The following is a 15441-nucleotide window of genomic DNA, read 5'->3' as shown; positions in this document are numbered from 1 at the left end:
CCTCTCGCTCTGCTGTTGCTCCTCTTCACTGTGAACCCAGCGACTCTCTTCAAATTTGGGACTGCAGTACATCTGTGACTGACTGTACTGTATCTCTCAAGAGAAGCAGAGTCTGGAATTCAAGCAAATCAGCATTGGAGAAAAATCTAGATGCAAATGTTGTATTTGGTTTTGTGTCAGTAAAATCATATCTAATCAGTCAAATTAAAATATGCTATCCAATTTGGGGTACTTTCAGTGACAATATTGTTCTTCCACAGAGCCCATTTGGGTTAGGGTTAGGTTGAATACCAGCCCGAGCGTTAGATGTTAGCTTGAGCTACCAAATAGTTTTTAGTTTTTTAGAGTTTTCTCTTTATGTCTCGTTTTTTTTTGTGATGGGATCTTTATCTGGTTTCTTTTATAAGCTCTCAGAAATGCCTTCGGTTTTTAAAAAAAACTGCCCATATTGATAACCTATATTTCAGCATGAAGTGACTGTTGAGACCTTTTGATTTAAACCGACTTGGCTGAGTTGAAACATAAATTACTGCTAACCTTATTTCCCACAAAGCATGTATACAAAAACAGTTGAAATCTGTATGTTATTTATTTGTGTTATTTACATACCATTCATAATTTATTATACAGAGCCACATGGTTGCCTCTCTCCCACACTGTTACATGCTGTTGAGATTTTCCATATTATTCATGATGAAAGCTGCAGTCTGGCTGTGGGTGGGTGGGAGATGTCGCCTTCACCTAACCCTCTACAGAAAACAAAATACACAAAGACACTCAGAGACAAGCAGGTCACAGTCATGTGAAATTCTGGTATCATTTGTCTGTATTGTTTCTAGGGCCATAGGGGATACAGGCAAAACAGAGACAATGGAACACAACTCATTCAGAATGATACTAACATGATGGTGTGTCACCATAATGAGTTTAGTGCATGGGTGACATAATCTGATGTTCAGAGCATGTCAGAAATGTCAGTCTGTGCTATCAGGCTAATCATTCCATTTCCATAATCTCATTGTTCAGAAAGCCTGGTGAAATCCTTTGCAGAAACTAGATACGAAGGGGTGGAAAACTGTTTGAAATGAGTGACGCTTCGAGACACACCAAACCAATCAAATACCTTGATTGGGCGGAGCTCCAAAAAAAAACAATTATTTTTTCCTTCCTTTCCATTTTCTTCAATGTTATAAAATAGCATAGGCAACAGCTCTCTGAAAAATAGTCCTACCTGGTTGGAAAAGAGACACACGTAACAACCAACCATTCTGTGGGCATGTGGGGCACGGTTCTTGGAATGAAATTGCGAGCACATTCTCCCATTGCTCCGTCCAGGTTCCATCCAAGCCAGATCAGCTAATCTAAAATTCTCCAGACCTCCAAAGGAGGTGTGAGAACAACATGATTTGGAGGTATGGCTACACAAGATTACCTCACATCATGGTGCAGAACTCAGATTCTCTAAGAACCTGTTGTCCACTGTATTTCGTTGCAGTATTTCAATCAGAAACAGACAGTTGTAGGTTATCAAGTTTCAATGATGATCATATTTGAGAACATTGTCATATTCATTTTCACAACCAAACACTAGCCAATCTCCCTACACCTCTTAACATGTCTTAGCCTGGCAGTTGCCTTTTCACCAATTGAAACCCACCAAGTGAGATCCTGCCTGCCTACTGTGTAAGAAATCAACCGTGATTGTCACATGAAGGCCACCCCCCCAACCCACCCCAGCCTTGCTGCAGACAGCTCCAATACCCACTGATCTCACACACTGATCTCCTAGAATACAGACGAATAATTTAACTTTCCATTTTCCATGCGATAAGAGTATGGGGGTTTTCTTCTCTCTCTCTCTCTCTCTTTGAAATTCACTTTAGGTGAGCTCATAGGTTGAAGTCGCTGTGCTCGAATGGCTTGACTCTTCAGTCACAGTGTACTCTACAATTGGAGACATCTATTGAATCATTTTCTTAAATCCATCTCCTTCTGTCTTTCTATATTTCCATTCTATCTTTCTTTAGATACAGTTTACAACAGTATAGCAACTATGGGCAGCAACTTGTATACATGGAATTGTAAAATAGAACAGAAATAAAATAAGTTTAAATCTTTTCTCTCACAGGCAAGTCACACTCTCCCAGGAAAGTCCCTTAGACAAGTCTGCTGACACAATGTAAAGTTCTGGAAGTCATGGACTGCAATGTTAACAAAACAGCACTGTATGCTGTCAATCATTCCTCTGGAGTCAGGGAGAAAGCCCTGTTAGGGCTGGGTACCATGTCTGTCCCTGTCACTCTGTGACACACGTCCAGTAGGACCAGCAACAACACTCTTCCTCACACATGGTTCAGAACACCAACATGCTCCTTCTGCGCTCCACTGCGATCGGCCGCCACCTCAGCATACCAATGACGGGTTCTGGAACTCTCTTCCTCAACGCTGCTCCACTCAGGTGTGACCAGGTGTCAGGGAACTGTCTTATGAGCTACAATTACACAACATCCTGCCCCCGCTATGCCACTTCCTCCTCCCCTGCACACTGATAGTGGGACTCAGGGAGAGGAAAAGTGAAGAAAAGGGAGGGGGGCGGGGAGGATAGGGAAAACAAGGAAAGTAATAAAAGAGAGGAGGGTGGAGGAGGAAAGAGGAGGAGGAGGGGGAGAGGGGAGGAGAAGGACAAGAAAGAGAGAGAGAGAGAGAGAGAGAGAGAGAGAGAGAGAGAGAGAGAGAGTGAAGAGGATGACAGAAAGGGGAGAGGGGGAGACAAAATGGGAGGGGAGGGAAAGCCAGAAGGAGAGGGGAAGAGGAGAGACGGATATAGAGTGAGGGGGAGTAGAGGGGCAGAGAGGCGGAGGAGGTCAGAAGAGCGGGAGAGAAGAAGAGAAGAAGAGAAGAAGCCGATGTAGAGTGAGGGGGAGAAGAGGGACAGAGAGGCGGAGGAGGGAGAAGAGAGGGGAGGAGACAGGGAGGGAAGAGGAGACAGGGAGAGTCTGACATCGGTCCAACAGCAAGGTCTGCATGTCAGAGCATCTGTTGTGCCCTCTGCTTCCCACCCTGAAAATATGGTGTGAATATGAATGGTGCTGCTAATTCAGCTTATCAGATTTGGTTGTGATGCACAGAAAGCATAATGAGCCCTACGATGTGTTTGGTATAAGTGATAACGAACCACTCACAATGGCATTGCTGACCTCAAATCAAGCCCTCTCCTTGATTGAGAAGAGGGTCAAGATAAAGGTTTAAACAGGTTTGAGGTAAGTATCATAACAACCAATTTCTCCCAACCACTGGAAATGATAATATACCCTATATATATTATTTAGCAAACACTTTTATTTATTCATTCCACAAGGTTTGATGTTCTGGAATACTGTACCTGAAGAAGCCTCGGAAAGAAAGGATATCATAAATGATTCCTGATCAAAGCATTCTGGAATCCTTTGTTCTATTAGGGAATACCTCTCTACAGTCACAGACAAATTAAGCCTTCTCCTTCCTTATCAAATGACTTTAATAGAGGATTTACTTACACATTTCTTTTTGAGCACCATCTCCATTTTGTGCCACATCACGGTTCATTGTCTGACGTGAGATCGTGTTGATTGGCTGTGATGTACTTACCCAAGTGTTTGGCTAATTTGAAGTAAACTCCACACAACTGGCTGAGGCGTTGTTTTGTGACCCTGTTTGTTTCAGATGAGTGTGCGGCACGTCTCCTGGGAACAGCCTACAGGCATCCTGCAGATCTGACACACAGGCAGCAGTGCTATGAAACATACATTCGCACACCGAGAGAGGAAGAAGAAGAAACACCCACATATGTATACACACACACACACACACACGCACGCATGCACGCATACACACACACACACACACACACACACACACACACACACACACACGCACGCATGCACGCATACACACACACACACACACACACACACACACACACACACACACACACACACACACACAGATTCCTTAAGAATCCTGGCTGAATACATTACAGGGAACTAAAACTAACTTTCCAAAGCCTTTTTTTTTTAAGTTGGGGTCAAAATAGGTAAACATGCAAGAAGTACAATTGCAAAGGATTGTTGAATTGCTCAGAAGGGAAAACACAATATGCAAATGTGCACTGTATGTTATAAGAATACACATCTATTATTTGCAATATAAATAGGGTGACAAACAGTAATAAATGCAGCAATATATTTTTTAGTTATTTTAATAACACACACATTTCAATTTCGTTGAAATCCATAGAAACAGCACAGAGACTCCTCACCTTGACCTAAAGATGTTGAGAATCTAGAGAGAGGTACACACGGGGGCTTACTGGGTGACTTTTGGGCTTCAAAAATACCATGGCACTCTGCAGGACTTCTCAGATGATAGAGGGAGGCGAAATGTCAAAAGAAGGAGAGAGGGAGAGGTGTTGGAAGAAGGAGGAGGGTTGGATAAACCCTAGGGATCCTGGTGTGTAGATGAGGGATGGGGGTGGGGGGGGGGGGTGGGGGTGGGGGTGGGGGAGGGGGGTCTGCGGGAGGGGCAGGAGAGGTCAGAATCGGTGACAGCGAGCTTAATCTGATGGGAGTTCATCCAGGCAGACAAGCTGGAGAGGCATGCAGAGACACAGCAGTGATATCCACAAATCATACGCTGGTGAGAGGAGAAGAGAAGAGAGACGGGACGCATGGGAAGAATACTGCATATGGATGTATGTGTGGAATTCAGATCATTTCAAGAAAGAGAGGGAAGAGAGAAGATAAGAGGGGAGTGGTGGCAGTTCTGAAAATATGACAGCTGGAGATACATACATGTAATTGTGTAAAGTACTTCTCATCTGGATGGAAAGCCCACCCATGGAGAGAGAGAGATAGAGAGATAGAGATAGAGAGAGAGAGAGAGAGAGAGAGAGAGAGAGAGAGAGAGAGAGGAGGAGAGGGAGAGAGAGAAAGAGAGAGAGAGAGAGAAGAGAAAGAGTTTTCAGACTCATGTGGATCAACCTTTTTTGACAAAAAAAGAGGCATCACAACTTTGATAAGTGAAATTATTATATTATATATATTAAATGTATTAATGTGCCAAAATGATAGATACTTACCTAATATAAATGTAGATATCTCATATCTTATCTTGTAACTACCATCTTATCTTATTATTACTATCTTATTACAACTTATTACTAAATATATCAGTCCCTTAGATCTTCTAATTGGATTATGATGCAGCAAATGCTCATAATGTTAAAAAAAAACATTTAATTTAGGTTGTATAGCAGACATGTCTATCCTTCTTTGATAGTTCTCAGAGAGAGCGAGAGAGAGAGAGAGAGAGAGAGAGAGAGGGAGAGAGAGAGAGAGAGAGAGGGGAGGAAGAGAGAGGAGGGAAGGAGGGAGAGAGAGAAAGAGAGAGAGAGAGAGAGAGAGAGAGAGAGAGAGAGAGGGAGAGAGAGAGAGAGAGAGAGAGAGAGAGAGAGAGAGTGAGAGAGAGAGAGAGTTTTGAGACTCAAGTGGATCAACCTTTTTGAACTAAATAAAGACGCATCACAACTTTGATAAGTGAAATTATATATTATATATTTTTTTATTTATATTATGAAATTATAGATACTTACCTGATTAATATAGATATCATAGTCTTATCTTATTACTACTTACTACTAAATAAATCAATTGTAATTCAATACATAAACACTGTCAATCAGAGGGTGAGTTTACAAGTCAGAGGCAGACAGGAAGCCCATCTCCACAGCCAATTCCAGAATCCCCGGAATGGCCTCCAGTTTCACCATCTCCTCAGCAGAGAGCCACTGCTGGTTGGAGCTCACACACTGCTTCTTACGTGGAGGCTCCACCACCTCAGTCCGGGCCTGTCTCTTCCTCAGCGTTGTCACTCTGCGCTCATATAACTCTCTCTCCATGGAGCGGAACTGCATAGCTCTGGTCCTCCGCTCCAAGAAGAAGCTGGACATACGCCCTCTTTTCTCCTCAGGCAGGTGGTAGTGAACCGTCGGGTCGAAGTGTAACAGCCAGAGGTAGTAGTCTTGCTCAGAGACATAGGAGTGGAACTGCCACTGTTGGCACTGCTCTATGTGGTCCAACTCTTGGAGACAGAGCTTGATGTTCTGCACCGGCTTGTGACCAGGACAAGGCACTACAATACAAATTAAACAGGCTATTTGTCAAAAGGTCACATTGACTGCTACCAAAAACAGCTTTATTTGCTTAAACTACAAAACATTTTTATAATAAGTATGAACAAATTAATGAAATAAAACATGAAAAATGTTCTTACTTTAAAAACAAATGCTGTAAGGTTTTACACTTACCATTGTTGATGGAATTAAGATGCTGTCTTCCTTGTGCCATCTGTAGTGGAAACCGATCAAATTGCTGGACATAAAAGCTCATTTTTGAAAATTCAGGAATCTTAGTTTGGAGAAAAAAGTTGCAGGTCTAGTCTTAGGGTTGTTACCACCAAAACTGAATTCTAAATCAAAATTGGCGCCTAACAACCAAACATTCTCACTCAAACATTCTGTTGAAGTTGCTATATTTTATTGTGATATCATCATATTCAAATGTAATTGTATTTTTATGATTCAGAATTGCCATGGCAATGCAATGGAACATATATAAACGGTTTCAAATCAATACATGCTCTTTATAACCAAGGATTCTGAATTACAAAATTCTATCAGAGTTGGGTTGTCTGATTGTGATGCCACAATGTTAAAATACACACTACAAAAGCGTATAGACACATCTGCATGTGTGCCATCCAATACACAGAGTTGTACTCTCACATTAATACCACTAGTGGTAATGTGTTCTCCACTTTGTAATTGTAATCTTCTTGCAAGAATTTTTCATTGAAATCCCTAAAAAGTTCTTATTATTACTTAATATAATTTCTCAGATAAAAGCAGTAGACAAGGTACAGTTAGTGTTGTACTTTGAAATGAGTGATCCACCAAAAGAAAACCAAGAGTGTTCCTTGGATATTAGGCTACAGTCCCTTCTAATTGGATTATGATGCAGCAAATGCTCATAATGTTACAAAACAACATTTAACTTAGGTTGTAGGGTCAAAAACAGGTACTGTAGCAGACATGTCTATCCTTCTTTGATAGTTCTCAGAGAGAGAGAGAGAGAGAGAGAGAGAGAGAGAGAAAGAGAGAGAGAGAGTTTTGAGACTCAAGTGATCAACTTTTTTTGACTAAATAAAGGCGCATCACAACTTTGATAAGTGAAATTATTATTTATTAAATTATACTCTGAAATGATATATACTTACCTGAAATAAATATTGATATCTTAATCTTATTTTATAACTGCCATCTTATCTTATTATTATTCTCTTATTACTACTTACTACTAAACAAATCAATTGTAATTAAATTTGCAAACACAGTCCATTCAAGTCAGAGTGTTTGAGCTGTCAATCAGAGGGACAGTTTACAAGTCAGAGTGTTTGAGCTGTCAATCAGAGGGACAGTTTACAAGTCAGAGGCAGACAGGAAGCCCATCTCCACAGCCAATTCCAGAATCCCCGGAATGGCCTCCAGTTTCACTATCTCCTCAGCAGAGAGCCACTGCTGGTTGGAGCTCACACACTGCTTCTTACGTGGAGGCTCCACCACCTCTTTATACTCAGTCCAGGCCTGTCTCTTCCGCAGCGTCACTCTGCGCTCATACAACTCTCTCTCCATGGAGCGGAACTGCATAGCTCTGGTCCTCCGCTCCAAGAAGAAGCTGGACATACGCCCTCTTTTCTCCTCAGGCAGGTGGTAGTGAACCATCGGGTCGAAGTGTAACAGCCAGAGGTAGTAGTCTTGCTCAGAGACATAGGAGTGGAACTGCCACTGTTGGCACTGCTCTATGTGGTCCAACTCTTGAAGACAGAGCTTGATGTTCTGCACCGGCTTGTGACCAGGACAAGGCACTACAATACAAATTAAACAGGCTATCTGTCAAAAGGTCACATTGACTGCTACTAAAAAACAGCTTTATATGCTTAAACTAGTAAAAAAAAAAAAAGAAAAGGATGAACAAATTAATGAAATAAGACATGAAAAATGTTCTTACTTTAAAAACAAATGCTGTAGAGTTTTTCACTTACCATTGTTGATGGAATTAAGATGCTGTCTTCTTTGTGCCATCCGTGGTGGAAACTGATCAAATTGCTGGACATAAAAGCTCATTTTTGAAAATTCAGGAATCTTAGCTTCGAGAAAAAAGTTGCAGGTCTAGTCTTAGGGTTGTTACCACCAAAACTGAATTCTAAATCAAAATTGGCGCCTAACAACCAAACATTCTCATTCAAACATTCTGCTGAAGTTGCTATAATTGATTGTGATATCATCATATTCAAATGTAATTGTATTTTTATGATTCAGAATTGCCATGGCAAATAAATGGAATCGATGCAAACTGTTTCAAATCAAAACCTGTCTTGAAGAACAAGAATTCTGAAATACAAAATTCTATCAGAGTTCAGTTGTCTGATTGTGATGCCACAATGTTAAAATACACACTACATAAGCGTGTAGACACGCCTGCATGTGTGCCATCCAATACACAGAGTTGTACTCTCACACTAATAACACTAGTGGCAATATTTACCACTATAATTGCAATCTTCTTGCAAAACCTTTTCATTGAAAACTCAAAAAAATGCTTTAACAGTTCTCCCTCTACATTAGACAGTGTAACCTTCATCACCGGGTTGACAATATTTCAATACTATTCCCCGCTCAACGAGCGTGTTAATTTTTGTCAATAGAATCCAGAAATAGTATGACAGCACTATTGATCTGTGATGCTGATCTAACACTCCCATACCCAATGACAGCACCCACTGCTAGACTACATTCCTCCACAGAGCATCCAACAGCCGCAACGCCGTGCCTGCATGTACGATTTTCATAGCTCATACCCCCCGAGTGGCCATATCAAATAGCACTATGCTGGCTGCCGCCCTCGGCAAACCAGCCCACCACCCTTATCCGTGCTTGAGAGAGAGAGAGAGAGAGAGAGAGAGAGAGAGAGAGAGAGAGAGATTGGAACAACACACCAAAGTGAATGTTATTTGTGATTTGCTACTCCTGTCATTACTGTTATGTATTATTATTTTGTATTCATTTATGTTCTGTCATCACTTTTTTAATAAATTCTTAAATGTTAGCTTTTGGCAATATAAGATGGAATGTCTTATGAATGAAACTGATGGAATTGAATTGAATTTAAGTTGAGAAAGAGAGATAGAGACAGAGGGAGCGAAAGAGAGAGAGAGAGACAGCAAAGAGAGAGAGACAGAGAGAGAGAGACAGAGAGAGAGACAGAGAAATATTGAGAAATCCATGGTTCTAAATCCAGATACATGGCTCCATTCTCCCCTCTTTCCTCTCCCCCCTCTCCCCCCTCTCCTCTGTGTATCAGCGTGAGGGTCACCGCTGAACCCTCCCCCCCCCCCCACACACACGCTCCACTGCGCTCTCTCGTCATACGCTGTAATTAAAACCACAGGTGGGACCCGCAACACTGCCTTGCTGCTCCCAGCATGCAACAGGCACCATCTGGTTCAGCGGAGGGCCACTCTCTCTCCAAACAGCCAGGGGTTAAAACATCAAAGGTGAAACAAAACGGGTCGAGGGCAGAGGGGGCAGAAGAATAACTGCTGTCTCTCGAATCATTCTGCAACACTAAGCATGAAATGTGAGGTTGGGTTCAGCATGTAAGACGTGTAAAGGGAGGCTACTTGCAATCCCCATAGGGATTGTCCTCACCTATCTCTGTCTCGTATCATGACCCCTCTCCAATGTGTCTCACTCTACAAACATGTTGGAGACAATTCTTTTCTGACTCCTGCAGGGCAGGTTACTCTTGCTTCAGCGAGGGCGGTGTAAGGCGAACGTGTTCACGACACCTTGAGCCCTCAAATACAGTGTCTCAGGACATCAGAGGACTCTAGGTCACAGAACAGCCCTGTATCACATCACTTTTCCTATTCGGCATATTATTAGACTTCATAGGTTTCGATACAAATGGAGAAATCCTATTTGTTACATTCACCAAGACTCTCCGAATATCCCAGATTTGATTCTGCTTTGGGAGAATTTTGACAAAAGTCGATTTCCTAGATGTCTTCTATTTTGACGAAATAGGACATAGCCTGGAGGTAGCATGAGGACATTTTTGCAATGATAATGTGTTGCACAGAATACCATTATGGCTTAGATATGATCAAATGTCTAGTGTATGTGTGTGTGTGCGTGCGTGCGTGCGTGCGTGCGTGCGTGCGTGCGTGCGTGCGTGTCTGTGTGTGTGTCTATAAAACCAACCGATCTCGACTCTGATCTCAGATCAGTTTTGCATTGTTCACACTCCAGATTTAGGTAGCATACCCCCACCCATTTTTACCCAGAGCTCCGCCCATTTCACACCTTATGAAATTCCCCCCCCTCATTTGAAGAAACTAAACATGATGTATTTTCTATATTGCATATATATACTGTAGAAAAAAGTCACTGTCTTAAGGTTTTTGGTGTCCTGATAGCATTTAGTGTCATGCTGTCATTAGTCTGTTTTCTCTGTAAATAAAGCTCTGGCCAGGTCCTGGAATGATAAACGAAGTCATTTGTTGAATATATGCATATATTCAATAATCATGCCTCAAATCTACTACAGCCTCCACCCTCACTGAAATCTTGGGCGCCCCCCCCGGTGCCTTACCAGACTGCAGACGTCTGCCTCTCCTCACTCTGGTACGCATGGCGGGCCCGTTGTTGCCAGCAGAAATCCCTGATGAGAACCGTCACCGTCAGTTTGGTCTCGGCGGGACGATAAAGATCCCAAACAGCGTGCTTAAATTTAAGCTTCCATGAAATCCCCACCGTTCCTGGTCTGCTGGTTCATCATTCCCAGTGTCTCCACAGTATGACACGCTGTTACTGTACCGTCGAGATCCGATTTGTGTTTGTGTTTATTTTGTGTACCGGGAGGTTCGGAGAGAGACAGCAGAGCTGGGGGGCTGGAGGCTTCAACAGTGAATAGTAGCACTTGTGTTGTGTGTGGGTAAGTGTTTGTGTGTGTGTGGGTACATGTGTGCGTGTTTGTGTGTGTGTGTGTGTGTGTGTGTGTGTGTGTGTGTGTTTGTGTGTGTGTCTGTGTCTGTGTGTATGTGTGTGTGTGTGTGTGTGTGTGTGTGTGTGTGTGTGTGTGTGTGTGTGTGTGTGTGTGTGTGTGTGTGTGTGTGTGTGTGTGCGTGCGTGTCTATGTGCGTAAGTGTGTCTGTGTGTGTGTGTGTGTGTGTGTGTGTGTGTGTGTGTACTGTATGCTTCAGTTAGTCAGTTTACTGAACGTGTCTGTAGCAGCTGTTGATGGAAGTGCCTAATGAAGGTGTCCTGTAGCAGAATTGAAACAGGGGCCTCTGTGGTGCACACTGAGTTGATCCCAGAGATACTAGAGTAGGAAGGCTTGGGGGCAGCAAGTGAGCATGGCCTTTGTGATGCCTGGGGAACTGCTGTGAGCTGCCTCAGAGAAAAGTGGAGGCATTGTAACTGTCTATCAAAGAACATCCTATATATATATAAACCACTGCCCTGCTAACAATTTATCCCACTTGCAACACGGATAAGGGCTCGAGATTAGTTAAACTGAGTATCTTGCGGTGTTTGCTAAATTTGATGATGTAGTTTGCATGTGGAAGGATCCAAGCTTGTAATTTGCCCCATTTGTAGCCGATCAAGAGTTTAATGCCATGTACAGTAGCTGCCTGAGTGCGCACCATATATTTAATTATTATTCCGTGCGCACACATACAATCAATAAATGTTCCCTTTGGGGCAAGTTGGAAATGTCATTTGAATTAAGTGCATCACATAGCCTAATAAAGGTGCAGCCAGCAACATAAGCCTGGTTTACTTGGAATTTCGGATATGTTACCTTGGCATAACACAGTTCATTCAATGAAGGACAGGAATGGTTGTCAAAATAAACTCTAAATGAACAGCTTGGATTTGTCAGTGTGTTGGGCTTATGTAAGCCTATATGGCTTCATAAAAGTTCCTGATCCCATTAAACCAGCAAAGACTTAGAGAAAGAATATGAGTAGGTTGGTGTTACGACTAGATGAAAACTCGTCTACGTCTAGGGGCTGTAGAGGAGTCGCAACAAAAGGTAGTACACCAAACTTATTGTAGGAATTAAACAGGCCACAATCCAACTAATATTCAGGTATTTATTTGCTCAGGGCAAACACAAACACAAGTTACACGCCAAAGGGAAAAGGGAACTAAGAGTGGTGCCAAAGCAAAGAAATCATAAACAAAAGTGATGTCCTAAACTAGTGCAATAGTAGGCTATACTATCGAGGCTAAAATGCTATGCTACACTAGACTAACATATACAGAGGGCGGCACCCACTCCTAACCTGGTGAATTGTAACAGAGGAAAGCCTACGTGGTGGAAATGTAAACCCATGGATCTCTTGCTTATTCACCTTACCCCTATGGCAAACAAGAATAAACAATGACTACAACCTAACAACAGAAAAGTAAACTATAATATGTAGGTGATTCGAACACACAATGGAATAGCAAGTCGATGGCTAACACAAGACTACAAAGAAACGGGTCAACTCTCGAAGGGAAGACAGGCGGAGCTTATGAAGGAAACGGACAGCCCTCTGATTGGACAGGAACAGATGAGTGGTGACGGAGACGAATGGCCAATTGCTGGCGGACACCTGAATGTAGAATGATAGGATAAGGGAGAAACAGGAAACACAAAACACAACAAGGACACACGCACATGCAGGAGTAGGAACGTAACAGTTGGGGAAATACATTGGTTGCTTGCTACTGTACATGTCACCCCTTGGTTATAACAGCTGTGTTGTGTTTTCCCAGACGGGTCCGAGCTGTAGCCTACTGTATGCTTATCATAATATTTATAATCATTGCATTTCTAACAGGGTAGATGTGAACAGTATGAGTGCAAGAATTAATATTTTAGAGAATAACGATCACAGATGTCAGTCCTAATGAACCTACATTTATTGCCAAAAAAATGCCATTATATATTCAGCTACACATTGAATAATAGTCACTATGAATGAAAATATTAGACAGCCTAAAATAACAATGCATGTTGCCCAATATTGGCCCGAATGTGGAAATATTTAATAGCATATTGATGAAGTCAATACAGCATGCAGCTTTTGATTACCTTTAATTCCTAGGTCTAATGTGTTGTACAAGTTAGGGGAACATATCCCTCCACCATTACCTGAAAGTGGTTCATTGCAAGTGAGATTAAACATTCAGCATTACTACACAGGTGCACCCAATTACACCTGAGTTAGACCCTGACATATTTTCTTTGCCAATTGGGTTAAACTATCCAGGACGCACTGCCCTGGTAATAATCCAAGGAAGTTATGGTAACACACGTTCGATGCAAGTGGCCTCCTCAGTCTATTGTGTGTGTGTGTGTGTGTGTGTGTGTCTATGTTGTAGTACTGTACATGCAGTACCGTACATCTTTAGAGTTTGGTAAATTTTTGTGGGGTAGGAGATTGTATAAAGGTTAAAGGGAAACCGCTGGGATAATTGGTCATTACTTGGGTTTTTCTATCGAGACTTTGAGGGAAATCTGTGAGAATGCTTCTAAATATGCAGGTTTCTGGTTGACTGCTATGAGAACCCAGAGAGAGCAGAAGGGAAGCGAGCAGCTCCATTAGTCTAAATGTGATCACTGACCTCGATCCACCGTCTCTTTGTGGAGCGGGACACACTCTCTCTGTAGCCGGCATTTGAGGGGGGAAGAGTTAAAGTGTCACGCTCAATGGCACACCATCCATTTAGGGCGGTCACAGCTGCTTTTTTTTTATCAGAGTGGAGCGCTTATTGATGGAGTTAGATTCATGTCTCGCAGCTCCAGATATGGTACCCCATGCTGCTCTGCCTTAGATAGTTCAATTGTCATCTCTCTTTCTACCGCACTATTCATCTTTTACTCTCTCTTTTCACTTCTCTCTCACTCTCCCTATCTCTCTTTACCTCTCTCTTCCACTTTGTATTCCCCCTCCCCCTCCCCCTATCTCTCTCTCAACATCATCTTTCTTTCTCTTCCCCCACCGCTCTCTCTCTCTCTCTCTCTCTCTCTCTCTCCATTTCTCTCCCCACCTCTCTGTCTCAGTGCTGCGAGAGACTGTCGAAACTCACGCTGCAGAATTCTGATCAGCCACTTTAGGTGCTAAGACCCCAGCCAAACTGCCTTTTTGGTTTAATCAATACTTCCATTGGCTGCGGTTAACACCTGTAACCCCAGCATGACATAGAGGGAAATGTCCAGTCTTAGAGCAGAATATCAAACATCTGACTTATCCAGGTTGCTGGGGGGGTCTCTCGCCAAGATATATATATATATATATATATATATATATATCAGACAGGATCCTTTGACTGGAGGGTCGAACGTGAACATGAATTCTGCTCAGGATCAGAAGGCGGTGCATAATCAAGCAGTCAAGTTACTTTGCAATTGGATGGATTGTACCATAAGGATCTATAGGAGTAGTGTTGTAGCAACAGTGGGATGTTGTGATATAATTAGATTCATACCCCGGTATGTAGGTTATTTGTAAGGCCCAAAGCAAACAACACTGAGTCTCTCTCTTTCTGCGTCTCTCTCTCTCTCTCTCGTTGCTTGAGTGTGTGTGAAACATCAAGGAGATGAGAACACACTACATCCTCTGCACTAGGCGTCTCACGAGCAAGCAGAGCCTTGTGTACCTTTCTTCTGACAAGATGTGAATATATTGCAAAGTGTGTGAGAGGAATGGATAAAGGCAACTATGAAATATATCCACCCCTTACTTTGTCTATAACAGTAATTAAGCTGATGACTAAGGATATGTCACAGTCTTCTCCATGGTTCACAGGTACAGTTATAGCTGTGTCATTAACCCATTTCCCTGTGCATCTGATGTCACTGGCGTAAATGGTGTGATTCTCATTTGGTTGGTTCATTTTTTGGTTCATTTCCATGCCCATATCTTTCTGGTTGGGTATGTATGATTTGTGGATATCACTGCTGTGTCCCTGCATGGCTCTCCAGCTTGTCTGCATGGATGAACTCCCATTAGATTAAGCTTGCTCTCACCGACTCCGACCTCCCCTGCCCCTCCTGCTATCCTCCCTCCTCTGCCCATCTCACCAGGTCTCCAGAGCCCCCCTCACCCCATCCTACACCCAAACACACACACACACACGCGCACGCACGCACACACGCACACACGCACACACACACACACACACACACACACACACACACACACACACACACACACACACACACACACACACGCACACACAATATAAAGCCGTGGACCTCATCTTGACTCCAAGATACTCTTGTTGCC

General features: G+C 42.7%; 1 pseudogene across 1 annotated transcript in view; it reads right to left on the bottom strand.

Annotated features, from left to right (window-relative positions):
* Positions 1–7513: 7513 nt before the first annotated feature.
* The window catches only part of LOC310812646 (putative nuclease HARBI1), a 36552-nt pseudogene continuing 28624 nt past the window's right edge, over positions 7514–15441 (bottom strand). The window contains exon 2 of the transcript in view: positions 7514–7959. The product of the transcript in view is annotated as a putative nuclease HARBI1 (transcript). The remainder of the gene's footprint in view (positions 7960–15441) is intronic.

The sequence above is a fragment of the Argentina silus genome (genome assembly GCF_951799395.1).
Source record: "Argentina silus genome assembly, chromosome: 1".
Classification (NCBI taxonomy): domain Eukaryota; kingdom Metazoa; phylum Chordata; class Actinopteri; order Argentiniformes; family Argentinidae; genus Argentina; species Argentina silus.
The sequence above is the reverse complement of the archived record's forward strand: the minus strand, read 5'-3'. Positions and strand labels throughout refer to the sequence as shown.